General features: G+C 41.6%; 1 long non-coding RNA gene across 1 annotated transcript in view; it reads left to right on the top strand.

Moving 5' to 3' along the window:
- The first annotated feature begins 16,479 nt into the window (after nucleotides 1-16,479).
- The window catches only part of LOC134511342 (uncharacterized), an 83,450-nt gene continuing 72,927 nt past the window's right edge, over nucleotides 16,480-27,002 (top strand). The window contains exon 1 of the long non-coding RNA XR_010069859.1: nucleotides 16,480-16,603. This is a non-coding gene — a long non-coding RNA (uncharacterized LOC134511342). The remainder of the gene's footprint in view (nucleotides 16,604-27,002) is intronic.

The raw sequence follows: 27,002 nt of genomic DNA, 5'->3' as shown, positions 1-27,002 counted from the left end.
GAAGATGTAAGACGACTACATAATTTTTTTTTCTCTGCTAATATAAAAAAAATGCTTGATCATGTTGCTCTTGAAGCAAAGATGGGCTCATTTACCTGAGCCAGCCTCTGTTCTTTGGAAGAAGTCTTGCCAGGTTTCCTCAGTGTCTCTAAATGCAAAAAAGTCTTCATTTGTGGTCTGAGCCCTGGCTGATTAACTCTCTCTGTAATGAGATAGTGGGCACAGTACATCAAGTGGTTCTTAACAGTATTATCTTCTATGTTTACTTTGCTAGTGGCTCACCTAGGCTTATGAACAGCCATACCACTTCTAGTCTTTTGGATCAACCAATTTGCCTCATTCCTAACCACACTTAAGAGATATGCTTGCCTCTTTGGGGATGGAGTTCTTAGCCTGCGAGCTTCAGGAGTGAAACTGAGAAAAATCAAATCTGTCTCCTCTGCACCCTCACGGGTCATGCCAGGGAGCTTTCTAGCTTCTTGAAATTTACTAGTTCAAGCTGGGGTGATCTGAAGACCCACAGACAAGTATGGAGTGAAGGGAGGATTTTAAAAAGAGTGGCTATAGTTCAGGTTAAAGTCTTTATGTCATATTCTCTGTATGTTCAAGGCAAATATTCTGCACAAATTATCATTAGAGCACCCATCTTCTACCATCCCATGAGATTTCAGATCACATCCATGGGACCTCATTTGTTGTCTCCCATTTTCCTGTGGAAGAAGCTGTCCTTGCAGTCCGCTCAAGGGGTCGTCCCAGCAGCTGCTCTCTCTTTTCAGATTGCTATTCCTCCTGGAAGATGGGAGCTTTAGCAGAACTTTAGCAGAATGTGCTATGCTTTGAATGCAAGCAATTATCTCTGGCCAGTATATTGCCTGTTCCTTAAAGACATTCATGAAGACAATCTTTCACTTAGCAATCAAAGCCCCAAATTTAGGAGCATGGACAATCTTGGGATGCAAGGTTCGTGTCACTGTTTTTATGCAGGGCTATTACTTAACCAGTTTTGCATATTGGCATTCAGTCTTAGTAGGATTTTTTGTTTGTTTTAAATCTTGGCAAAATTTTCCCTATGTCTCGCTGCCTTGGGGAACATGACAGTGATAGTTTTTTTAGATGCATGTCTTAAACATGTGGGTTTGACCTGTGGGAGCCAATTGGTGAAAACAACTCTGCAGTGAATCTTTAGACCTTAGTAAAAAGCAGCATAGGAAAATGTTTCTCCTGTCTGGAGGCTTCCCTATTACATCATAGGGGTGACGGATTGTCTGGAAGAGGGAAGGCTGTTGAAGTGCTGGGATATAACCTGCTTGATTCTGTTTATATAAAACATCGTCATTAGCTGCGTCTAATCATTATTGCTACTAGTCTAAATAGCTCAATGCTTCATCCCACTACAAAAGTCTGCTTTTGCTCCAACATGGTGTGCCAACATCTTCCTTATTTCAAGGGCAATTTTGCATGAGTTGGGAGCGCTGTATCTCAGCCTGCTTGGATATATTCCAATTCTTTAAAATCATTCAAGAGTTCAGAATGCCTCAGTAACACTGAGGTCATGGGGCCTGCTTCTATCCTTTTATATGCAGTTGCTGTAGCCAAAGAGGTAAGTTTGGGCTTCCCCTGCAGAACAAATATGGCTTTAAATGATGACTTTTTTCCATTTTAATGTAGCCACTATGCCATTTATCATCTCTGACTCCTCTGCAGATACAACCATATCTGGTTTTGATACTTAATTTTGCTAACTGTTTCTTCCTAGATGAGTTGATGCTACTTAGAGGCATTCAACTGGATATTTGTCTTGTCTACGGAGTTGCTTAAGTTGCAGACGTTTGTTGTGTAAACCCACTGCAGTTTGCACAGCTATCAGAAGGCACAATATGAGATGCCAGGGTCTGTACAGCTGCAGTATAGCTGTTGTGATGCTTGAGAAGAATGACAAGCTATGATAAGTTAGGTTTATTTTCACATTTCAAAGGGTGCTTATAGGGACTGTAATATTTTAAAAAAAAAAAAAGGCTTAAAGAGATAATGATTGACATGGAAATGACAAAAAGAAATGGAACTTTGTAGTGCTACATTAACAGAGTTGAAGTAGAGTTGGCAATGGCATTTCATATGGAAAACTCTATTTCAGACTTTGATCTACCATATAAATCAAGAATAGGAAAATAACAATTTTGCATGATGATACAGGATGCTTACTAGGAGAGCCAGCTGGGGCAGTGCAGTATGGCTTGCCTGCTGCTTTAGTCTTTGTTTAAATTGTGTGCCTGCGCTTGTTAACATTCAGAGTAGATATTTACTGAACTCTTAAAAGATATTTGCCATCTCTGTATTTGACAACTGGGAGATACTTAGCATATCTGCTGACACTTTTTATCTCTGCTTTTATTAATATGTATTTATCTCCTTTTGTTCCATTTAAGACTGGATTACTTCATCCAAATCCATCATAAATAGATAGTGTTATTGTAGCCACAATCATCTAGGGTATAAGAGAAGCAAGCCTCACCTCCTCCTGTAAATTGGAGCTTTCTTATACAATTGTTAAATGGCTTGATTTGCTCTCATCAGATTTTTGATTATTTTGACAGCTGAAATAGTTTGAGATTGTATTTTTCTGAATAATATATCTCTGATTATTTTAAGAGGATGTTTTCTTGTACATAAATGAAATCCCATCCCAGCAGCTGTAGCTCTCCTTAAAATGCTAGCTACATAGCAACATGTTCAATGTTTAATTAGCTTTGCCATGTTATTATCATCTCAGAAATACTTGGCTGTTAAAATGTAGAAAAGCTAATGTATACATATAGCTTATTTATATGCATAAATTAGTATCAACACAAAAAATATGAATGAAATATGTAGGCTGAATGCCCAGATAATCTTCTTTGACAGCCAGCTTAACTAGACTGTGGGATGAAGCCTCCTTGCAGGCAGCTTGAACACCAGAAGAGACCCTGTGGCGCACAAGGGGCAGAGATCTGGGTTGGCCAAGCTCTTGGTTAGATGATCTGACGCTATTTGATTGCCACTGTAGTGGCCTCCCTGCTGACAGCAGTGCTCAGGTGCTTGCTTTATGAAAAGGACGAGGCTTGCTGCCTCCAGGTAACAGGGTGATTTATGCTTCTGAGCCCAGGGCTGAGAAGAGTATCTGACAAGGGACACATAGCAGTCACCGCAGGCAGAGAGTGCAAACTCTCTGGTATCTGTGCAAGTGAACAAAAGTGAAAACAGCAACTGTGGGAGGTTCTGCTGCTGTCCCAGGTGTGCTATGGGACACAGCACACTACTCGGTGTGGTGGTACCGGGAGTCGTGCCAGGCGCATTGCCTTGCGTGTACTTGTGTCCTCCGGATCTCCAGACAAGGTACTGCCCTGAAAAAAACCTCACCCCAAAGTATCTTTCTGGAGCAGACAGATTCATGGCTGCTTCTCAGAGGACTGACCATTTGCAAGATCTGACCTCTAATTCATATCAGAAGTGGTGGTTTGTGATAAGAAGTAGATCTACTGCATTACAGCTGTGACTTTCCCAGGTAAGTTTGTTTCTGAAATCTGTGGACCATGGAAGGCAAATGAAAAAAAAAACCAAAAAACCAACCAAACAAAAAAAACCCAACCCCCCCCAAAATGAAAGCATTGTCTGTTGGTTTAAGTTTACTACAAAGGGTCTGTATCTCCCCTGGATTTTTTCAGGAGTCTAGGGGAAAAGGGGTAAAAAAACCCCAATCTTCCCCTACAACAAGCTTTTCAACTGCCAGTGTTATCATGCCAAGAATGCCATGGGGTGCGTTTTTCGTGGCTCCATTGAGGATTCATTATGCTGCATCACCCACTAACAGGCCTTGTTCTCTGGGAGCAGTTCTCAGTTGTATATTTGGTGGTATTCCACCACCAGAAGTTTATGGATATGTCTATATTAGTATATCTCACAAGCCGGCCTCTGTGGGAGAAAGAGAGGTATGGTCCAGCTTCCAGCTGCATGGATGCCAGGTGTAGTGCACCTCTGGCCACCTTCTCTAAAAGGACTGGTTTCTGGCCTATGTTGTCTGAGCATAGTTTGAATTAAGGTTCAGATATGCCAGAACCATGCCAGGCAGTATGCTAGCCAGTTAAATGCTAGGGGATTATCTTGACCCAGTGGTTAAGGCTTATGTCCTGCCCATGTCTTGTTTATTAATACAGATTAAGTTACTGTAAAGGCTTCTAGATGTTTCAAAATCTATTTTAATGTCATTCTTGTGAATGTTCTGGTAGAGAATCTTCATATGAGATTCTTGCCCTACCAGACTCATGTTCAGCTTGATTTTGCCAAAGCTCTTGTCACTCAGTGAACAACTGTTGCTTGTGGTGTGCCTTATCTCATTTGCTTTCCTTGGATCAATTAGGGAACAAAAGAAGGGGAAGTGACTAATGCTAGTGGCACATGAATTGTGCAAGTGGTATTTGGATATGGCCATGAGTGGACACCTCTGGAGAATCAATGGAGAAAAACACTTCCCCCAAAGCCTGATGTAGAGTGAACTGGGGATAACACTCCCTGTAAGCAGTGAAGTGGGAGAAGGAAACGGCTGGGCTCTACATCACAACTTCAAATTCATGGAGAGAGGAAGCCTTTCTGACCTTTCAGACACTGTTAGGTTTCCTGCTGCTTGTGGTGTACCTCCTACTGCCTTTAGCCAGTCATCATCTCCTCTCCCATGGAGCGCTTGAGACTGGAGGAAAAAAGTGAAATGGAAATAGTTATCCTTTCTTGGCATTTTGAAGGCATGAGGACATGCTTGAGCCATTCACATATTTTTTTTCCTCCTTCTGCTGTTCTTCTCATATTCTCCTTCCTCCCCTCCCTCTTATTCCCTCTAATAGGAGCTGCAGGGGAAGAAGGATGGGAAAATTCACTGTATTTCTTTCCAAAGCAAAAATTAAAGGACATAGGAACTGAAAAAAAACAACCCCTTTGTTTCTCAGTGCATAAATAGACAAAACATGGTGTCAGCCAGTCAGAACGGCAGCTAAGGTACTCGTAGGCAGATGACTGTAAAGCTATCTGATTTATAAGGCAGCTTGACATAAAGGTAAATTATGCACCATTCATATTGGACTGGGGCTAATTGAATCCATATATCTGTTAACTGGTATTCCGAGAAGAAAGCTTCATCCATTTGGATTCTGGCAAGGCGGCAAGTTCACTGCCATAACTTCATAACTTTTGCTTTGTCCATGTTCGTAACTGCTTAACTGTAACAGAAGTCAAAATGTCAGTGTTGGGTCTTTACCTTTTACTTAGCTGCCGTGACTCAGATGAAGCACACTACAATATGTTGAGGAGTTGTATTACTGAACACAAGATTCTATTTTGAGCGGAACGGGAAGGTTTTGTCAGTGAAGTGCAAGGCTAATTGGTGTCCATTTAGAGAAAGAAGAACAATAAATACTATTATTACATGAGTTTACTAGTGTAACCTTGGGAGGTCTCTGACAATCACATGCAAAACTCTGCAAATGTTCTCACACTACTATTTGACAAGGCATAAATGTGGCACCCACAAGGGCAGAGATACGAACTGTTATCCTTGTAGGCTCAAGTTGTGCTAAAGCCAAGGCTTGCTGCCATCTCACTGATATATTTAAATGCCAAGCGGTTGAGAAGAAGAAACTGTTACTTCATCCATCTTTGTGACTGAATGCCCTTGCTTCTCTTACATCTTGTTTATTCACGGGTATTTGGAGACATTCCTCAGTGTGGGCTGTGTAACTGCAATTTTGTCTCCTTGGAGTTTGCCTCCTGTCCACTCACTCTGTTAAACGTTGTCTTTGCATTTAAGGCAATGCTGCTTGTTAGTTGTTTCATGCCAGCCTGTTTTATGGAAAAGTGGAGGTACTATAATTAGAGGAACAAGTGCAAAGAGGTGAATGTGCAAGAGGCAAGGGGGAGAAGGCCGGCAAGAACCTCCATTGAAATAGGCTCAAGGAACTGGGAAGGGAAAAGTAGGGACAAACATTGCTGGAAAGGGGGTGCAGGAGGGAAAAGCCAAACCCAGCCTCCTAAAATAGGATGCTAGAGATGATGGAAAAATATGAAATCCTTTATTTGTGTGTAACATATTTGTGGGGCAGTTACATTCTCGGGTGCTGAGACGTGGCTGATTACCAGTTAGAGAGAATGAAAGGGGGAATGAGGAGTAAAGGTTTTCCTTCCCCACCCATTCCCCAATGCAATCAGAGTGGCCCCAGCTCATCAAGCGTAGAGAGGACTAATAAGCTTTGTTTCACTTCAAACTGTTGTGATTCCCTCTAGAATTGTTACCAAATCTTGTAGTTCATGAGTCTGGATATTTTTTCATTATCTTGCATCTAAGATTAATTTAATTCTTCTTTACAGCTATTTTGGAAAACCTAAATACACTTAAACAGATAAAATAAAGTACCACATACAATTTCCAGCTTAGTTAGCGGAGGCCTAAGGGCTTAGTATTAAAAAAATTATAGGAGCTATCCAAATGTTAGGCAGGCAAGGAATTAAACTACCCAGATTTAATATATTTCTAAGTTATTTGCCTCGAACATTTAAAATGGGCTTACAAGCTCACAGTAGTATCTAGCCCCCATTTCTGATACAAGATACTGAGATAAATTGGCCTCCTGGCTAAGGTGAAAGGACAGCAATTGTCCCGCTCTTTCTCTGTGCTCTATAATAATGCTACAAGTATTTAAAGAGAATATTAGGCTAAAAAAACCCCTGCAGAATAAAGTGTACCCACTGAAAGGCAGAGTTCTTCTCTCCCATTATCTGCCTCAGCATGCGGAGCTGAGGCATATGGTGGTGCTGCAGTGGAGAAGCTGCATTCCTGGAAGAGAGAAAGTGTTAGTTCCATACCAGGTGACAAGCTGGCCTCCCACAAGTATGAGCAAAGCCAAAGGCAGGCAGTGAACTGTGTTTCAAAAACAACCTCAAACTATGCAGCGGGACAAGGGAAGACATGGATACCTATAGTATGTCTTCATGGCACAGTGAGGAGCAGATGATACCTGCAGCTTTTCAATGCTTTGTGCTAGAGCTGGGAATGCAAGTGTTGGTGCATTGGTCACATAAAGCTAGTGCCAGGTGACCTCAGAAAGTGGAATAGAGCTTTTGGGTAATGCGGAGCTTAAAGGACGCAAAAATCAGTGAAATGTCTCCTGTTCTCATTGTTGCGTGCAGACTAACAGATCCTTCACAACATGAGTGTATGTTTGACCATTTCCTGTAAGGACACCATCCTTTGGTATCTTTATTGCTGCCACTTTTCACACTTGTCCATAAGTGAGCAGCAGGATTTGTCACAGGGGGGCAAAAACCAGCCTTGAGCTTTCCCAGTCCGGGCATCTCCCTCATCTGTGTGTTGATGCTCAAGCAGAGCAAGGTGGAGGGCTGGATCAGGTCAGCTGGGGGTCTCTGTCCCACCTCACCTGCTGTGAGCAATATGCTCCTGCCTGGAGTGTCTGTAGAGGCGACTTCTAGGACCACTGAGCTGTTGGTCCTTGTCCCTGTATTGGATGTCCCAGGCTGTATCCCAGTGAGGGCATTCAGTCTTGTTGGACGAGCCTAGCCGTATATGGAGGCTGACCTTCCAACCATACACTTTGTGTGCCATATCTCTTTACTTGTATATGCCAAGCTCCATCAAAGCAGCATGAAGCAGAAAGTCTTTACCTACTTGCAGGTTCTTTCCTGCCATAATTAGCATGTTAGTAGGTTATAACGATGCTGTCCTAAGCACATTGAATATTATTGTGGTATTTTTATGTTCCTCTCCTGAATTAACTGTCTGAACTGGGTTATGATCGTGGTTACAAGGAGCTGTTCTGGATTTAGGTGGTGTATATTGTAAGTGAAATCCAGCTGAGAGGCAGGATGAATATTATGCTTAGCATACGCTTAACTGTACCCATAGAGAAGCCACAACTTGTCAGCTCTGGAATTGTGATAAATTGGGTTGATGAATGCTGGGAAAACAGTATTATTTTTTTGTTGTTGTTACCAAAAATGTGAATGCCATGAAAACAGCAACCACTGTTATTCTGGTGCAGACAAAAACAATGCCAAATCAACATCAGCAAGTAGGAAAAAAAAATGAAATGCATGTTCAGAAAATAGTTTAATAGAAATGAAAGTTTATGCAACCAATAAAAAGCATGACTCATCTGTACTTCTTCCACCCAACTGCAGAGCGGCGTTCCAAAAATCTTTCCCAGAATTAGTATGTAGAGAGTGTTTATAAGCTAAAGTCTGTTTATAAGTTTAAAACTCAAGACCGGGCAGCTGGTACACAGAGTTTCATTCTTTCATCCTACTCAATGTGTTATCCATAAAAAGGATGATCACTCAGATCAAATAGTCTATAAATGGTCCCTGAAGTTTTCTGGCCTGTGAACTGACTGAAGTGATTCTCTCTTTCCTATATGGCTTTGGATTCACGGGTGTGTGTGGAAAGTAACGGCTGTGCAGCGTATTTGTGGGCTGATCGTGCCATACGACCCTGCCCACCACCAGGATAAACCAGGTAGCCTGCCAGGCTAGAGAGGGTTGGGCTTTGCTGGGCTGCAACTTGCTCAGCAGTGTTTCTGTCATCTTCCTGCTGTTGTCCGTGAAATCAGTGTATTTGTAGCTCTGTGCGGCCATCGGTAGGGGATGTATTGATTGTTCAAAGCTGCCTTACTGTCTCTCCTACCCTTCCATTTCCTAAGACAAACACCTAGTGTGAGTCTACTCCCCCAGCTCCTCATAAATTGCAGGTCACTCATTAACAGTCTTTTCATGGTCCACTCCAAAAACATTGTTAGAAAGCTTTAATGTACTTAATTTATTGTTCTTAGTATTATTTAGTATCATTATGCAATTATTATGTTAGTCATGGAATGCTGTTTGTTTTGAATAACTAAATCACCAAGTGCTACAGTGAAAAAGATAATGATCGCACTCTTAACACCGTGCTTTTAGGGCACTTGTTGTTCTAATGCAGTGATGCATATTGGGTTTTTCTTTATTGGAAATAAATGTGAAATATCAGAGGTTAAAGGATATTCACTTCACTGATTCAGATGAAAACAAAAGGATACCAAAGACATCGGTCCTAACAGATCAGTTTGTCAAGAAGTGCTGATAAGCCCTTGGCTAATGGAAATTCTTCATTCTAATATGAAGTGGACAAACCAAATGATCATTTTTTAAGAGCAAAACTGTTTTCAGTTGGTGAATATTCTAGTTTTTCACTTTCTGGAAGGAGATAAAGCAATGCATCAGTGTAATGGAATGATAACCGCACAGTTGTTCCCCTTTGGGAGCAGTGATACGCAGAGATGAAACTTGAGTCTGGCAAAACTCACTCATTTATGTCATTGTCTCATGGTATCCTTACACATATAGTTTGTTTATTTATTTAATATTGGCCTTTTTACAGAGAGAAGTCATCAAATTAAATAACTTGGGGTCCATTTTAAGTGCTGTTTTGTTTCTTTCAGTGCAAGCAAGAAGAAAGTATTTCTTCTTTACTTCTTTGGTATGTGCTCTTTACTGTCTGAGTAATCCCCTCCAAAAACATTAGTACAATGGGTTAGGCATACTCATGCCATCTGGCTCTGGTCAGATCAGGGTTTGTGATCTACGGAGGGGTAAAATCAGTAAAAGTGAAAGCTTCGAAGAGACTTCATTGACATTAGTTTCTTAAGTTCCTTGGTTAGAAGACTATGTGGCTTGAAAGAGTAGGAAAGGTTGGGAAACTTTATGAAAACGGAGCCAAAAGAAATAAAATCCAGACCAACTGAGGTAAGACTTGGTAGGTAATGCATCCATGCAGCAGGTGGATTTTATCTAAACCTCACAAATATTTTACATGATCCTTTATAGAATTACTGCATACTCTTTAAAAAACAAACAAACAAAAAAACCAACAACCAGACCAAAATGAAAAAAACCCCCACAAACCTGCAGTCAACCCTCATGAATGATTTATATAAAATAGATGATACAGAATGGGGAAGGAACTGGCTCAACAATTTCACATGCATAACTCCACAGGCCAGCTACTGATTTATTGAAAAGTGACTTTTCCTGCTGGTCTAGAATACTTCTCCCGTAAACAAGCTTCAACCAGTGCTCAGCAAACACCAGGAAGGGTTGAAATGGGAGTCAAAGTACAGACAAAGGGGCTATACCAAGTGTCACCTCTAAAGATCTAGAGAAATGTAGTGGGCCTAATGCCCACTACAGTTGTGTGTAAGAGAGTAACTCTGTGAAGAAGCTGAGTAAATAGTCATCTTCTGACTGCGTTGGCTTGAAACTTCCTGGCAAACATGTTCTGGTAAATAGGCCAACAGCAAACTGATCAAATCATGGTGTGTGTGTGCGCTTTTGGTTTTGTGTGGTTCTTTTTTTTTTTTTTTTTTTTTTTTTTAAAATATATGAAGTCTTCAATCCAAGTGACTTGATTTTTGATTTGTGTTCATTCTGGGTGGTGGAATTTCATGAAATGAGTATTGAATTTCTGGCTTTTTGTACCAAATCCTTAAGTGGCTTTTGGCATTGTTTAGTCCTGATGTGAATGTGATCCTCAATTTTAATCTGGCACTATGCCAGATTTCCTATATCTTTAAAACCTTTCTAATAATTGAGCGGATGGGCTGTTGTGGAGCATTAACTGATGAGACCTCTGTATGATATGGAAAGCATCTGCTCTCCTTCCACCCCATACAAGAAGATCCTAGACATGAACGTGTGTGACGTGTAGTATTGGGAAATGTTATGTGTTGAGTCATGACAGCAACTAATTATCTTAATATTTTGCTACTGAGTTTGTAACTTGATATTTCAATTATGCCTTGCACCAAAGTAGACATAACTGGTGGTGCAACGAAACAGGTTGATCCATCCCAATGGTCGATCCATCCGATTGGATGGATCCCAATCCGTCCCTGAGGATACATTTCATTGGTCCCAAGTGCAGTATATGAAAGTTCACAAACTGTGGTGTAATATTACTGTTGTAATGCAGTGAAATGTATCTGTGTCATCAAAAGAATGATTCTTCCTGTAATGGTTAGAAACTGGATTGATACCTCAAAATATTTTAGGAATCCTCTAATGGAGCTCCTCGCTTCTCATTGCAGAAGTCATCTCACAGAGATGCAATAATATAGGTAGCCAGGACCTTCCCTTGGAATATCAAAGCTGCCCTAGGCAGAAAGAAAAAGTCACAATCCTAGTTTGTTTGCCTGGGAGTCCTCAAAGTCCAGGGTGCTTGTGCTGAGGGAAGGGCAATAGGGTATCTGAGGCGTGACTCAGAGTTATGGACCACCAGCTTTCCCCTTCTCTCCTTAGGACAGCAGATAGCCCAGTTTCAAAGGTTCACAGGTCTTTTTCTCTGGCTCTGCAACCTACCTGTGCCCCCTTTTTTTCTTTTGTCCTTCCTGTGATCGGAAGAGCTCAACCTCTGTTTCAAGCTCCTTATTCGAAGAGCCAAAATCCAATTTTGCCTACTTTGCTGAAAAGTCCTGTTTATAGCCATGATTCTATGGAGCTAGAGAGCATCTTATGAACCTTGCTGTGTCTCTGGGTTCTCCAGGTTTCTGATGCTAATTTGACAACAAAAGCTCAATGTTTCCTCTTGGCCGAAGTGAAATCTGGAGCTCGCGCCTGAATATTTTCGCAGGCATTGATAATCATCTCTTAACACTTTTCCTTGTAGTGATTCCTTTGGAGCTATTTCTTGGGTATAAATGATCAAGTTTGCAGAGGACCTTGTAGTTGGAAAGGAAGTGAACAAATTCAGACTCTATGAAGTCTGTTTCTTTTTCTACAAAGACTCTAAAAGAGCAGAGTTTTGAGACTGCAAGCGAGAAGAGTAGTCAATTATTTGAAATCCTACTCCTGGGGAAGAAAATCAGTAAACACTGTTACACAAATGGGGGTAAGAATATAAGTAGTGACTGCACTGTCACAGTCTGGAGTTGTTTTTAACTTGTTGTATTTTTATTGAGGCAGTAGTGTTCTAACTTTTAGTGCTGCCTCTCTGGGGAAGTGTAACCCGATAGCATCTGATCCTCTGCTGCGTACAGTCAGTGATCACTTCATACCCATTATTTCCTTGAACAAATATTCAGCTGCAGACCACAGATTATTTAAAACCAAACCAAAATAATGGAGGCCTTTCCCGTAATCACGCTCGCATCACAACTGATTTTTGTTTAGCTTGTCATAACAGATCATCTGCTGCGTATGAGTTGCGATCTCATTTCATGTTCCTGATAAGTTTTTTGTCTAGATAGCAGGGGGAAAAAATAATCTAAGCTTTCAAGGAAAGTGAGATGCTCTCACAGGGAAGCAAATAGCAACCCTGAAACTGTGGCATGAGCGGGGGATTGTAACCAAGACATTTTCCGTGGATTTTTCTTCTCCTACCTTGCTGCTCTGGAGCAGAGCACAGGGCTTGTGCTCAAAGACAGCACAGTCCCTACCCTGCTTTAGCTTGCTTTGCCCTGTTTTTCTTTCTTCCTTTCCACTCTTATATGTTTGGGTTGGAGCTCCTTTGAGCCAAGGGACTCCATTGATGCAAAATCTAGCCCATGGGTCTCAGACTTTACAGGAGACTCTAGAGGTGAGCTGTAATAGTAAATGTTATTTTCTACATAATTCAATTTCCTTTAAATTTTTCTTTCATTTGCAAAGTCCTTGGAGAATTAAAACCAGAAAGCTGAACCATGACTCTCTTCTTTTTGGACTTTGCTCTGGCTGAATTTGTTCTGGCTCTGGCTCTGCTCCCATGCAGGCTACTGGTGGGCTCTTAACCACTTTGGTAACCCCAAGAGAGTTTAAACCCATTTGATTTGGAAAAATGACCATCTTGGAAGGGAAAGCAGCCAGTGATAGCACACAGTGTGGGAGTCCTAATGGGGAGCAGAGGTCAGGCACGACCCTGAGCAGCACCAAGCATCCCTGCAGGGAGCCCTATGGATGCTGAGGACGTAGGCTATGATGGTATAGGATATAACACAGCATTGCAGACCTGCACTGGTGCAAACAGTCCTGGTGCTTGTCTGGCGCCGACCTGGGGGCATTGATCTTAGCTGAGCTGTTATTCTGATTAGCAGAAACATTTTGGGAAGGCTGGTGTGAATTTGACAAGAACTTAAAAACGTTGCTTTGAATGGATTTTGGTTAGGTTTTGGTCTGATTCAATCCCGCTTTGGCAGTCCCACCAGTTTCTGACCCTAGGTGTTAGCAAATAGCATGTGCTCTGGCAGCAAATTCCCCTGATGGAAGATCTGAACGTGAGGCCCAAGGACAGTGTTTGTACGTTGTCATGGCTCCACATGCCAGGAGAGCTCTAGCTGTCCATAGGCTGTTTGCTCCATGTTTGCCTGATCACCTTGATGTTGCCAGCCCTTGTCACAGCTTTGAAAGTCCTTGGCTTTTCTTAGCTCTTCAGTTTGGGCTGGCAAGCCCAGCATACCCATTAGCTTCATTAAACAATATTACTTGAAGACAAGGGCTTAACCCCTTATAGCAAGTTTCAGTCCTGTGGCAGAAAGCGCAGCCAGACAAGTGAGCTTTTCAACAGTAAACAAGATTATCCTCCTCTCTGCAGGGCAGGGTATGCAGCAGGAGAGTCATGATTCAGTTAGCAAAAGTCTGGCTCAGACTTGCACCGCATCTCAGTTCCTGAGCTGGTTTTCGAAGGTGTAATGTCTCTGGTGTCTGCAATTTTCAGATTCCCTGAGAAACTCTGCCATTCCTCAGACTTGCTGTCAACATTTTTTAAGAACCTGGAGTCTTTCAGGTTCCCTTCAGGAGCCTTCCTGAGAAGGTAATACATTGTTGGGGAGTTTCCCCTTGTTTCAGCCTCAGTTCCAAGACTCTGGAAACAGGCCACTACTTTTTAGCAACACTTTTTGCCAATTTTTGTTGTTGTCAGGCTCATGGAGTAGGCAACATAATTCATTCTCCTTTAGGTTGTACCAATCATTTCAAGCACTTTTGATCAGTAGAGATGAGGATGACTCCCTAGCAGAATTAAACCCGGAAAAGATGCCATTGCTTTATTTTTTTTTATTCATTACTTTAAACAGACCTCTCAGAAGTAGTCTGGAGGCTCCAGAGTCCACTGAACTCAGGTTGAAAACAACTGTTTATCACTATACACACAATTATGCGAACTGTGGCAAAAACATTGTAGTATATTTTTGTATTTCCCATAGCTATTAAAATCCCTTTCTCTAGTCAAGATCAGCATGCCCATAAATTTAGGTGAGAAGGTTTTTTTAAATGTAAAGGTACTAATGTGTTCAGTGATGCTGCAAAGCCTGTGCAAGGTGCTGTATATTTTACTTCTGTCACTTGTCAGCCTTGTCAGACCTGTATTGATTTACACTCCATAGTTCATGACCTGGGGACCTATTTTCTACTGAAGGAAGCACATTTAAAAAATATATAAAAGATCCTCAGTCTCTTTGTTATTGTGAACTCTGAAAATAAATGTTCACTTTTGAACTCCAACTGGAACACGTAGTGATGCTCCACATTAAATTCTCATCCAGAAAAATATTAGTGGAAGATCCAATGAGTATAAATTTAAATGCAGGTTCTATTTGCCTGGATTTGAAGCAAATAATGTTATTTTGGTTCATGTTAAAGGAATTCTTCTGTTGACACTCATACAACATATTTCGTGGTGAGCTGGAAATACGAGCGAACAACAAAAGCTGCAGGGTGGACGAAATAAATGATAAAAAAAGCTCAATGCGAAAAGGTTGTGCCATTGAAAAACAGTAAGATTGAGATGTTTATTAACATCTGGATGCTGTTTGTGAAGAGATGGAATGATGGCTGATGGGAGTTTGGAAGGGAAAGAAACTAGAAAGGCATTGAATTTCTTATGCCTGTTTTCACGCTGACTGAAACAGCACTTGACTGAACTGGTGCATTTTACAATACCTGAAGCAGCAACAGAACAACTGTAAAAATGTGTAGTGATGAAAAAAGGTGAGGTGGTTTTACACGGCTTCTCTCTTAAAGTGAGATGGAACGTGTTACTTAACAAAAGAATGTGCTAAAGATTACAGAGTCTGTCTTACGGGAGGAAAAAACCCATCACTTTCAAAGGTTTCTTTGGATTTAGGGAACTATTTTAGCCTGTGAGTCAATATTTTGTTTTGCTTTGCTTCCTATGTGGTGGAAGAAAAGCAGTTTTTTTGTTTTGACTTTTTTATTTTTTAAAGTCGTAAGAAGTGAAGTCACTACAAGCAGAACTGTTGCTGCTATTCCTTCTAGTCAAAGCTCAGGAGCAAGGTGAGATAGCAGTAGAGGCGCATGGACGTCACTACTTGAGTGCAAAATATAGAGGAGGAGAAAGCTTGGCAAGATTAAATCCTTAGGGAATATCTCATGTCTGTTACTGTCTGCTTCTCTGCAAAGTCAAGTCAGAAAATGTTTGAATTCTCTAGAGTTGTTGGACGCTGCTAACCAGGGACACCTTATAAACATTACAGGAGAAGAAGAAATCACAAAGGGCTGGCTGTAATGACATCTAATTCTGCATATCTACGTAGTTGCAGAAGGAGAGCTTGTAAACCCTGACTTTGGAAATGCATTTAGTGTGCCTGCAAGCCTCTCGAACAGCAAAACTATATGAACATAAAATTCTTCTGTCTAAGAACTGTTTGATGTTAACCAGTATGTTTTTACGCTGGCTGCCTTGCCTTACCACTTAGAAATACCTTCAGTGGATGGCTGAAATCCTGTCCCTGTTGAACTCAGTAACTCAATGATAGACTCCTGCGCGTTTCAGAAGGCACAGGATTTCACTCCATACACTTTTGCAATGGAGATTAGGCTGTGATGCTACCCGTATGATAGATTTGTTGTTCCTTGAGTCAGACGTTTTTTTGGGTCTATGAATCATCACCAGATCAAAATAAAAATGCAGTATGCATAAAGCAAATAGTAGGGAAAAACATGAACTTTAAAAGCAAAATCCAAGAGGTTCTATATGCTAATTAACCACAAGGGTCATCTCCTCTTTATTTATGACTAGTTTAGTCAGTGTTTTTTAACTGCTTCCTTTCCCAAACTGCTACTACCATTTGCACTGTTGGAGTTAATTTTTGTACCCAGCCCAGTGAACAGGATATAACAGCAGTCACCTTGACATCAGCGTTCAATATTAAGGTTACGAAGCTCTGTTGCTCTGTGTTGATAGACAAAACCCACGGGAAAAGGAGGGTGTTTTTCCAGCTTGGAACACGATGTCTTTCTTCTCTGTAACATGATGCCTTGGTTCTTTTTTTCAAAAATGCAGGTTTGTGCCAAAACCAACAATTTAAAGGGCAACTGTGAAAGGAGTCATCACTTTCTAGATACATATGTGCCTACAAGCAACAATGTTGTTTACAAAAGATGGTCGCAGACTTTGCTTTCTATTATGAGCAGTTCTAGATATCGCTGGCATATTGCTGAAAGAAGCATTTCATCTGGCGGACTTTCACTTGATAAACTGCATGGCATGGTACAGGGGAGGGCGGAAAGAGGATGTTCCTTCTGAAAGAGGGATGCTTTAACACTGGAGGTTTGTTTTGCTTTAAGAAAAGCCGTCCTTTCCCCTTTTCTGTATTTCCTTTTCCCAGGTTTAAGTAGACCGTACTGATCTCTTGTGAGTAGTTTCTGCTCTTGTTGTTCGTAGTTTTCCTAATCAAGGGTCCTTACAGGATAGGAATAAAACGTATAACAGGCAGAAGGAGTTACCACAGAGGCAAAAATAGCAACCTCGTTGCCCACGATGTGATACGCAATCATTTGGCTATTGCCTACCCTCTACCATTTCTCTCTCTTTTTGGGTTTAAGATATGTAGCTGTTCTGTAGATAGCTTGTATTGAACATTTCACTATACAGTGTGTGCAGCTTGTTTGTTTTTATTCAGAGCATGATTCATTTGGTGCTTTATGAGGTTTTGGTGCATGCCTTGTGTGTGCAGTCCCATGAATTATGTTCCTGTAGGAATGTTGTCTATTATTAGCTCTGCAGAGTAGACACTGTGACTCTCTAGGAAGCTGCTGTGATAAAGAGCCTTATCATAGGAAGGTCATGTGTTATTGCTTTTAACTCTGTTGATGCAATTGAGAAAAGGTTATAGCCTAATAAACTGAGGATGAGACTGGAGCTGAGACTTCTTAATCTTGTCCCTGAGAGTAGTGCCTCTAATAGTCTTGCAAAGATACACAGGACCAGACCCTGTAAAGTGTTTTGGTACCTAAATCCCAACAAACTTGGACTAAATGAAATCAGGAAGCATTTGGGTACTGGAATCCTTTGGTGTATTCTAAGCCTGTATCTACTTATTGAGTGGGAAGCGTAATACTTATAGTGGCATTGTTGGTATCAACCTATGAATATGGTTTGGTTGTTTTTTAAAGACATCTTAAAGAGAAAGTTGCTTTTGTGCCAGATATTGGTGTTTAAGATTTAATTCCCCTGTCATATTTACTGAAATTTCATAAAAATCTACCTTAAAAAAAAAAAAAAAAAAAGAAGAAAAGATTTGATCTTTTAGGAGATAGTGAGGTGCAAGCATAAATAATCCAGAAATATACAGAAAATGGTGGGCCTCTGGACTCCAGTGTTGGTTTCTCTGACTCAGGCTGATATATGCCAAGTTTAATTTAGATTTTTTATGTAAATATATATCTGTGTCTACAGTTATATGGAGCTCTGCTTGTTGGTTTAGAAACTCTGCAATTGAATGTTACAGAATACACATCACGCTCACAGCAGTTTGTGGCAAGGATCCCTTGAGAAACGGTTGGGAGAGCATAAGTTTGTTGCCAAATAATAACGTTTAGTGACTCAGAAACTGCCATCTGTTATATAGACTCTTAACTCAAGCTCTGCATATTGAAATAGGCCCTGAAACATCTGCAAGTTTCCTCTTGATGTTTGGGATAAAGCATCCACCTAGCTGGAATCTCCCACCACATCCTCAACCCTTCCCCCAGAGATATTTACTTATCACGGCTGTTTGGGTTTTTTAACCTATCATAGCCTACTGTCAACCGTATCCACTCCCAAAAATATCTCTAATTTCATGCTCTTAAACTAATGCTTTGTTCCAGCTGCTATAGCCCAATATTTCTATGGTGTTCCCAAGGTAAAAATTAGACTTTTGAAATCCTGAGGGGGAATGAGAGTTGTACCACCTGTGTGGGTAATACCTGAAGCACCATATGCTCCTGTCCAAATTGCAATGTTTGTCAAGTGAGCTGGTTCACTGTTGGGCATCTGGAGTCACCGCAGCAGCCCCGTGAGCATCCTGTGCTGCTGTGCTCCGGGGAAGCAGCTGTGCAGCCCTCTATGGAGCTGCTGTCTGCTCACCTGATGTTGGCCACCTGCTCTATGCCTTGCTCTCTGGGTGCACCTTTCTTTTCACTGTATTCCTTTCAGAAAAGTAGCTATGGATGAACATTAGAGGAAGCAACAGTTGTAGAGTTTTGATGCTTGGGCTTATTTTTATACACAGAAAATGAAGCTCAAGGAATTGAGAAAGAACTCCAAATCACAAGTCAGCCACAGGGAACGCCTTTCTGTTTGTTTATTCTGTAGTTGTTCCAGTACGTATAAAGGCATCGTAGTCCAGGAAAATGTCCTAATGCATTTATGTGATATGATACTGGCTAAGGATAAGAATAATCTACAGCAACACATTAGTTTTAGCCAGAAACTGACCTCGTCTAAATATTACCACAAGTTTCAAGTATCTTACCAGAAGAGTGGCTGTGAATAAATCTCTTCAGAGGCACAGAATAGAGAAATTTTGCATCTGATGTTACAGAGAAATAAGATCCCTATAAAGGAGTAAATTCCATCTGCAGATAGATTGCCTTGTGGACAAGAGCAATGATTCCTCTAAAACAGCTTTACACAACAGTATACTCACTTAGATACAATTTATTTATTTTTTACTACTCATTACGCCAAAGGAGGTATTGTTTAATCAATTCAAACAGTTATTCACATTTTGAATTCACAGGAAGATTTCAGTTCTTAATGATGGTGATGACTCATGGATTAAACATCCCCGAAAAGATTTCACCTCTGTCTCACCAGGGAAAATTCAGATATATGATCCATGCCCTGCTGTCTTTCCCCTATTTGCTGGTGGCATGTGTCCAGCGTGGGCACAGTGGGAGACAGGGGTTTAAGCAGCTGAGGGTAGTTTCCTTTGAAAGCACAGGTAGAGGGAAAGATGGAGGAAGAAGACCGAACCTGGGGCCGGGGCCACAGAGCTGTGGAGAGATGATGTTTTGCTGTGGCCCTTGGGGCAGCCATGGGAAAGCACTAAAATATAGGCCCAGCCCACACTTTAAAAGTTTTGCTGGCATAGAAATACCAGTGAGGAGTGAGAGCCTTTTGCTGATGTGGCAATAGCAGTATTGTCCCGGTGCAAATGCTGGCCAAAAAACCCATTTGCTACTGTAGCATGTTTTGCTTAAGGACTAGATACAAACCACACGGGCAGAAGAACTCTTTTGGCCAGCTCTTAATTGTGCTTACCCTAGGAGGAATTGCTGGTATGGCTATAGCTTTTAAACGCAAAAAGGCCCTAGACCAAGAATTAGATTCACATCCTCTCTCATTTTTACGGAGGGGTGATCATGGCATGTGGATTACAGACTAATTCATGGATTAATTTATGCTGAGCCAACGTTTGGATTAGTTCAGGGTCTTCAGATCAACGTTTAGTGTGGAGAAATAGAACTGTTTCAGTCTGTAATATAGCACCTGCCTTGGTACCAGATCAATGAAAAAGTGGCAAATGTGACTTCAGTCTATAAAACAGATTTTTCATGAGGATCTGGGAATTAGTGGCCACTAACTCTGATGTCTGTACCAGAAAAACTGTAGGAAGTGTAGTATAAAGTAGACACATAAGGAGATACATAAATAAGGTATTGTAGGAAAGAGTAATCATTGCTTTTCTAGAAAGACCTCATCCTTCACAAATTTATTAGAGACTTTTCCAGGGTAGTTACTAGCATTGTGTGCAAAATTGACGTGCTAGGTCTGGATTTCCAAAACAGCTTTTGCCAAACACTTGGAAAGGAACAAAACTACTATGCGATGTGATTGTCCTTATATGAGTCGGTAACTTGTTAAGACGCAGGAAACAAAGAGTCGGATTCAGTGGCCCTAAAAATAGGCACTTTGTGCCAGCTGAGATGCTCTGTGATACCCAAGACGTCTGCACGAAGCTGACAGATGTGACGTAGGATTTAAGGGAAACGTACTTGGCACCATACAGGCTATGCCGTGCACAAAATTACATGAGATGTTTTTCTTAATACGCTGAATCTCACTCAAACTGGAGGAATAGATAACGTATTTTTACAGGGAAGGAGATCACTGGAGTCTCCTGGAGATCAATACTAGAGCCAGCGCTGCCCAAATTGTTCGTGGGTGATCTGCCAAAGGGGGATAGAGAATGAAGTTTCAGAGGAGAAACAGAACTTACTTCAAAATGGTGTAGAAAGATTGTATTTCATAACTGGGTGACAAAATGCCACCTGAGGCTTTTTGTTGATAAAAGCAAATTAGTATGTGTTGGAGAACAGCCTTAATTTCACATATACAGTGATAGGCTGTGAAATAGCTACTAGTGATCACAAAAGATCTTTGAATCATTTTGGACAGTTCTCTGAAATTGTCAGTTGAGTGCTCGGTGAGGGTCAAAGAGGCAAAAAGAGTATTAGGTGGTGTTAGGAAAGGAATAGAGTAGAAAACCAGGAGAAACAGTTGTGCTGCTGTAAGAGCCCATGGTGTGCCCACCTCATGAATTCTCCATTCTCAAAACGGGTGAGTAAAGAGAAAGCATACAAAGAAGGAATGCAGCAATGATCAGAGGTACACAATGTCTTCCTTTCAAGGCATGTCTAAATAGATTACAGCTCTTCATGTGAAAAAGAAATGGCCAGGAGGGAGGAAGATGATAGAGAGCTATCAGATGAAGAGTAGCAGAGAAGGTAGACAGGGAACAGTCATTCACTGTTTTCTCTACTTCTGTTACATGATGCCAAGTGAAATAACAGATTCCAAAGTTTAGAATAGGAAGAGGAATTTTCTTCCATGATCCATAGTTAAGTTCTGGCAGCCTTTGCTACAGAGCGCTGTGGGGACCAACACTCTACCCACGTTCAAAAAGCAACTAGACAAGCTCATATAAGAAAACTTCATTAGGAGCGAGGATACATGAGTGTGTGCTTCTGGTTTGAGAAGTCCTAAAGCTGTTAATTGCTGGGAGTGCATTCTGGCAAAGCATCACTGTGTGCTTAGCCTGTTCTTGTAGTCTGACTTCAGCATCTCTTACTGGTCCCTGTCTAAGAAAGGATACTGAGATGGAGGATACAGCACTCTGGCCTAGTATAGCTACTCTTACCTTTTTAACCCATGTTTTTTTCCCTGTAAGGAAAGTGCCTATTTGGTTCAACAGCTCCCCTGAGACGCAGGTGATAAAAACAATAACTTGCTGCATCTGGATGTGAATTAAGCTTAAATCAGCAGTGTCCCAGTTTCTCATTATGCAAACCTGGTCAATAATATACAGTGCTGTGAGACTGCAAGCAAGTGACACAAGCAGCACAGGATATTGATGCTAATTCTTACCTACTGATACCTTTTTTTGAATGCTGCATTTCTCTAAAAAGCTTTGGTCTTCCCATCCCCTAGTGATCCTGAGACAACTCTTGAGCTACTTGTGCTTAGTGTGAAAGTGAGCTCAGCAACCTGAAGGAAAATGAACAATATCTTTTAGAGGAAAAGGAAGTAGACTTTACTTGAAGCTATGTTAGCCCGACTGAGAGGAATAATCCCTTATTATTAAAAAAAAGGAGGGAGGGGGGTAAATTGGATAAAAACAATGCCTTTTTTATTTTCTTGCTTTTCCGCTGTGTGAGCTTCATAATCCCAGTAGTGTTAACCTTGCTATCAGCTATTAACTTCAGACATTATACTTCAAAATAATTTTTCACCATTTGTGTTTCCTGACCCTCCAATTCTTCAGTTTCTGCTGCCCTTGTGGTATGACACAAAGCTCTCCAACTTCTCACTTGCTGAAAAACAAGCTGGCAATTATTAATCCACTTCAGAATAAAATTCTAGCTCGTATAGATTTCGATAATTACCATAATCTTTTTTTTAAACAGCAAACATATTGTAGAGTCTAAATGCTGAAGGAAGATGCGGCTACTAAGATGTAGGTTAGATGTTATTGAGAAACTAACAATTTTTTCTTAGAGGGTTTGCTTGGAATAGCTAACTGGGGAAGTTATTGGGGAAAATAATTAACAAAATGCTCACTGTTGTTATCTGGTTGCCTTTCTCTGCCACAAGCAGACAACGTGCAAAACAATCAGTTAGGAAGTGTCCCTGTGTTCACCAAATTTCCATCACCATAAACGACTACAAGCCTGCCCTGTCCTCCCTGGTTGTTTGGGATTTTTTTGTTGTGGGGGCTTTGTGGTTGTTTGTTGGTCTTTGGTTGTTTGGGGTTTTTTTGACTGTGAGTAATTTTAATGAGTTAGAAATGTTTTCTGAGAGGAAGTTAAAATCCAGATTAAAGCAGGTGTCACATAGGCCACAAATAAGTGCAAAGCCAAATTAAAATACCTTGGGTTTTCTTCACAGTTCTACAATATTTTTCTTGATCCTGGACAGTGATGGTGGAAGGCTGATGTGGCAGAGATTTAATGGTAGAGTGAAGTCAGTGATCCTCATTTATCTGAGTTCAGGGCTCTGCAGAAGTAAAGAGATGCATTCATTCCCTGGGACCATATGAGGGCCAGAGCCTGTTATTGTGGGTTTGTATTAGCCGTGTGTTTTGGGGGAACCTTCTGCCTTTCTCCTGTTCCTATTAATGCATTTAAAGGAGTGGAGACAGGAATTCTCACAGGATTGGCTTCTTTGAAAAGTAGCAATCTTCTTGTCTTTAGTCACTGCTTAAGGATATTGAGTATTTTGGGGAAAAACAAACAAACCTACCTAAAAAGTATGAATTTAGTTGGAAGAAAAGAAACCATTGAGTAGGAGTACTCACATTTAAGTCAATCGTCTTGAGAAGAACAACTGAGGATTTGGGAACAGAATTGCATTATTGGTATCACAAACTCATAAATGGCACAATAGTATTGTTCATTTCATGCTTTCTCCCCCTCACTTTCCAGAGGAACAGAACAAGTTTTCTTGAGGATCTAGGTATTAGACTTTGAAATGAGGTGGCCTCAGGAAAGGTATGAGTTAACTATCCTCTTTTATGTCTGTCATGGATGGGAGAAGAGTGGTTGGAAAATCTAATGGAAAAAAAATATCTGCTCTGCTGAAGATGGAAAATGTAAGCACAGACAATCAAAGTGTTATTTGCTACTTGACTGCTGTGGTTAGATGGGACTGCTCACTAGGGAAGGTATATATTGAATAGTTTCACAGTGGCAAGAGGGCTAATTATGTGGGAAGTATCTTGGAGCAGAACAAAATGCTGCAAAGACCCTTGCTGTGCCATCACCCTCACCAATGACAAAAACAAAAATCCTGCCCATTTCTCAGTGTTTTGTCCTCTTCTTGATTAAAAGTTGCTTTCATTTCCAAATGTAGGGTGAAAACCAAAGCAGCAATCAGCGTAATGAAATAACACCCACAGGCACCGCTTGCCATTATGGTCTCATGTTCGAGGCAAGGGCTGGGACTGTCATGGCCCTGGTGGCACTAGCAGGGCATCACTGGTCATGACCAGCCTCCCCATGCCCTGCCTGATTTTATTCTGATTCATTAACCTTTGTTTGAGAGAGGAATGGTACTTTGGAAGAGAGGAAGGGTTTTGCCTTGCATGCTGGGAGAAGGGTCCTGGTGGTTAAAGAACTGAGGAGCAGCCCTGAGCTGGTCCTGTGCCACCTCCACCACATCGCTGCCACCCTGAAGGATGTTTTAACACAGTGATGGCAGCTATGGGCCAGGTGGGGTTGGGAGGCCCCAGGTCCCACTGGACCATGCACCGAGGGACTTGGGCTAGCAGACTGAGTGTTGCAGTGGCAAGAAGATCTGGGTGGACACCAAGGCCAGAGGGGGCTGAAAGCAAACGTGGAGTCTGAACCATTCTGTCATAGCTGTGTCCCATTGTGGCTACATCTGCTTCTAACAAAAGCATTGCATTGTCTTCCCCCCTTACCTTTGTCCTGTGCTTGCCCACAGAAAGAGGTATCTATACCCTCCATCCCTTGCAGTTGTGGCAGAAACAGCACACAGGACTCCCTGGGCCTCTTCCTCTGAATTTCTTCCAGCCCAAGCCTGTTCTTCCCTCTGGCTTAGGACATTTAGCCCTGGGATACTCTGGCCTCTCCTTAGGCAGTTAAAAGTCAGTCCAGGTAGTCTTAGTAAGACTGTGTTTCAGGTTATTCTCTCTTCAAAATGTTTTATAAAAAATGGGTGATGCATCTTCTCTGAGCTTTGCTTTAGTACTGACAAGTTAAAATTCCCCCAGGATGAAACTTGGGTAACAAGTCCCCCAGATTCATCCCTAGTATCTCCATGGCACATCTAATAAGGTCCTGGTATGTTGGGATGTACTGTATTTCAGTCTGAAAGTGGATAAAATGTTCTCAAGAGGAAGTTCAAGTATTTGTTGATGAGAGGAGCCAGCAAATTGACAGATCATATTGTGCTGCCACAGCCATCTGTAAATCTCTATATTGAGTCTGGATATGGCAATTTTTCAATAACTTTATTATTTCCCAGAAAGTTCACACAGGAGGGCTCAAACCTATTTTTCTTCTGTCCCAAAGGCTCCCAATAGCTTATGGCTCTGGCCTTCATTTTGTATTTTTTTTCCTGTTTACCCCTCTACCAGTTTGGACAGTGAGAGAAAAGTATTGGTTTACAGTGCCTTTATAGCCCAATGCTATTTTTGTGATTCTATAGCAACTAAAATCCTTGTCGAGAATGTGGGAATTTTCTGTCCAATTTTTTTGACAAATATCTGTCACTTGGTTTGCCTACTCATTCCCTTGTTACTGCCTACGTAGCCTTCAGTTCTGCCCTGGGAAGAAATGGAAAACTCACAGAAACAGGAGAAAACCTACTCGTTAGTGCTGACATTTAGAAGCTGGGGGTGTATTACACAATTCGGCGGCTTTGTGGGCAGCAATTTATGACATTTCTACCTGCAGCCTCTACCCCTGCCCTGTGCTTCATCATTGCTCCTCAGCTTTACTGGTAAGATTATTTTTAAAAAAATAGCTTTTTCTTGATGCTTTACTTGTGAGAGAGGTGGCAGATAGACAGCAACTTGTATCTGCCAGGCCAAATAAGCTCAAGTGTATGGATCCAATGGTCCTCTGGGCTAGATTAGCTCTCTAGAGCCATTGAGGGCCCATCATGCCAAGCCCTATCGATACACACACATCCCTGGTGACCCCTGACCAAAACACATTCATTAAGTGTACATAACCAGAGACATCCTGCTATCAGATGAGAAGGTGGTAGGTGAAATGCCCAGTTAGACTGGTTGGACAGTTGCTGCGTGCTGACTGCATGTCACCCAGTAGCTAGATGTCCCACTGCCCCTGCAATGATGTTGACGGTGTTGTCCTATAGGTAGGCACTAGTTGAAGGCAGAAAAAACATCAGTGATATTGCTAGGATGTCAAAAGGAAACAACGTATGGTGGGAATGACATCTGTCGCTTCAGGAGCAGGTATGTGGGTGTAATTCTGTACCCACATTCTCAGACTGAGGATATTAATGGTAATTGTATGGCACCAGTGATAAAGATACTTATTTTTGCCTACATCTGAGTAGAGTCTTTCTCATGAAAACCTCTTTGTGTGACACATTGTGCCATTGTTTGGCTCTTTGCAGAGCTCACCACTTTGGGGCAGGAAAACATAAAATCTGCTTGTAAGTGGAGCTAGTGCAGGCTGTGTTGGATTGCTGGAGTAGTCTTACATGGAAAAATGTCATTTTCTGTCTGTGAGGCCATCTTGTGTGCTCACAAATGAGGCTGGGTGTGTTGCGTTTAGTAGACTTGCTTTACCTTCAGGTTGGTGTCAGGCAGCCACCGGCTGTGACTGCTGCCTCCGCAGCGCACTGCTTTGCCTGTGGCTGTGCTCCCTGGCTCGGATCCAGAGGGTGTCTCTAGACTTCTTTCTCATTTCTGCGAGAGGTTGAGTAGCTCTGGGTCACGGTTCTCCACTTAGCTCTGGTGCTAGGTTACACCGACTGCATGGCAGAGGATGAATATGATGATGGTAGAGCACGGTACAGCTACAGGACTTTCTTTGGGTTGACTTGGAGGTGGAATTCATGGAGATGGCTTGAGGAATTACTGCCCTTAGTGCCTGCCACAAACCTTTTTCCGAAGGTCTTTATCAGTGCTGGAGGCAGAGCCAAGCAGAAATAAATGTGACCATGAACTGCAGCTTGTAACGAGTGCATAAATTTGAAGTCAGTAGTTTTATTGCATGCTAATGTGTCAGGCTGTAAACTGTGGCAAGTAGATACTCCACCTGGCAAGCTCTTCTGCAGGGGTGGCAACGTTTGGAGCAGGGTAAAAAGGACAACTGAAGATCAGCAAAATACACTTCATGTTATCAATCAGAAGCTTTTATTCTGCAGAGAGGCAGATGAAAAGTTCTTGATTGTGGCTTGGGTTTTAAGCTCGCATGGTGGGGGTCTTCTTTTTCCAGACAAGTTGACATTGAACTTGATGTAATCTTCTGATAAAATACTGAAAACTAAGGTCTTTGACCTGGCAAACGCACAGCCTGTAGGCGTATCCCATGGGAGCCAGTGTTGAAGCAAATAGGGGTTGCGAGATCAGGCAATAGTTGGGAATTTCAGCACACTTGGTGAGACTGCCTTTAAGCTACTTATCGTTTATGAGTAACTCCAGTCTTGGGGTAAGTTATGCAGCCTCATATCCTTGCATCTG

Source organism: Chroicocephalus ridibundus, chromosome 2, assembly GCF_963924245.1.
Source record: "Chroicocephalus ridibundus chromosome 2, bChrRid1.1, whole genome shotgun sequence".
NCBI classification, from domain to species: domain Eukaryota; kingdom Metazoa; phylum Chordata; class Aves; order Charadriiformes; family Laridae; genus Chroicocephalus; species Chroicocephalus ridibundus.
Note: the sequence above shows the minus strand (reverse complement) of the source record. Positions and strands in the feature narration are given on the sequence as shown.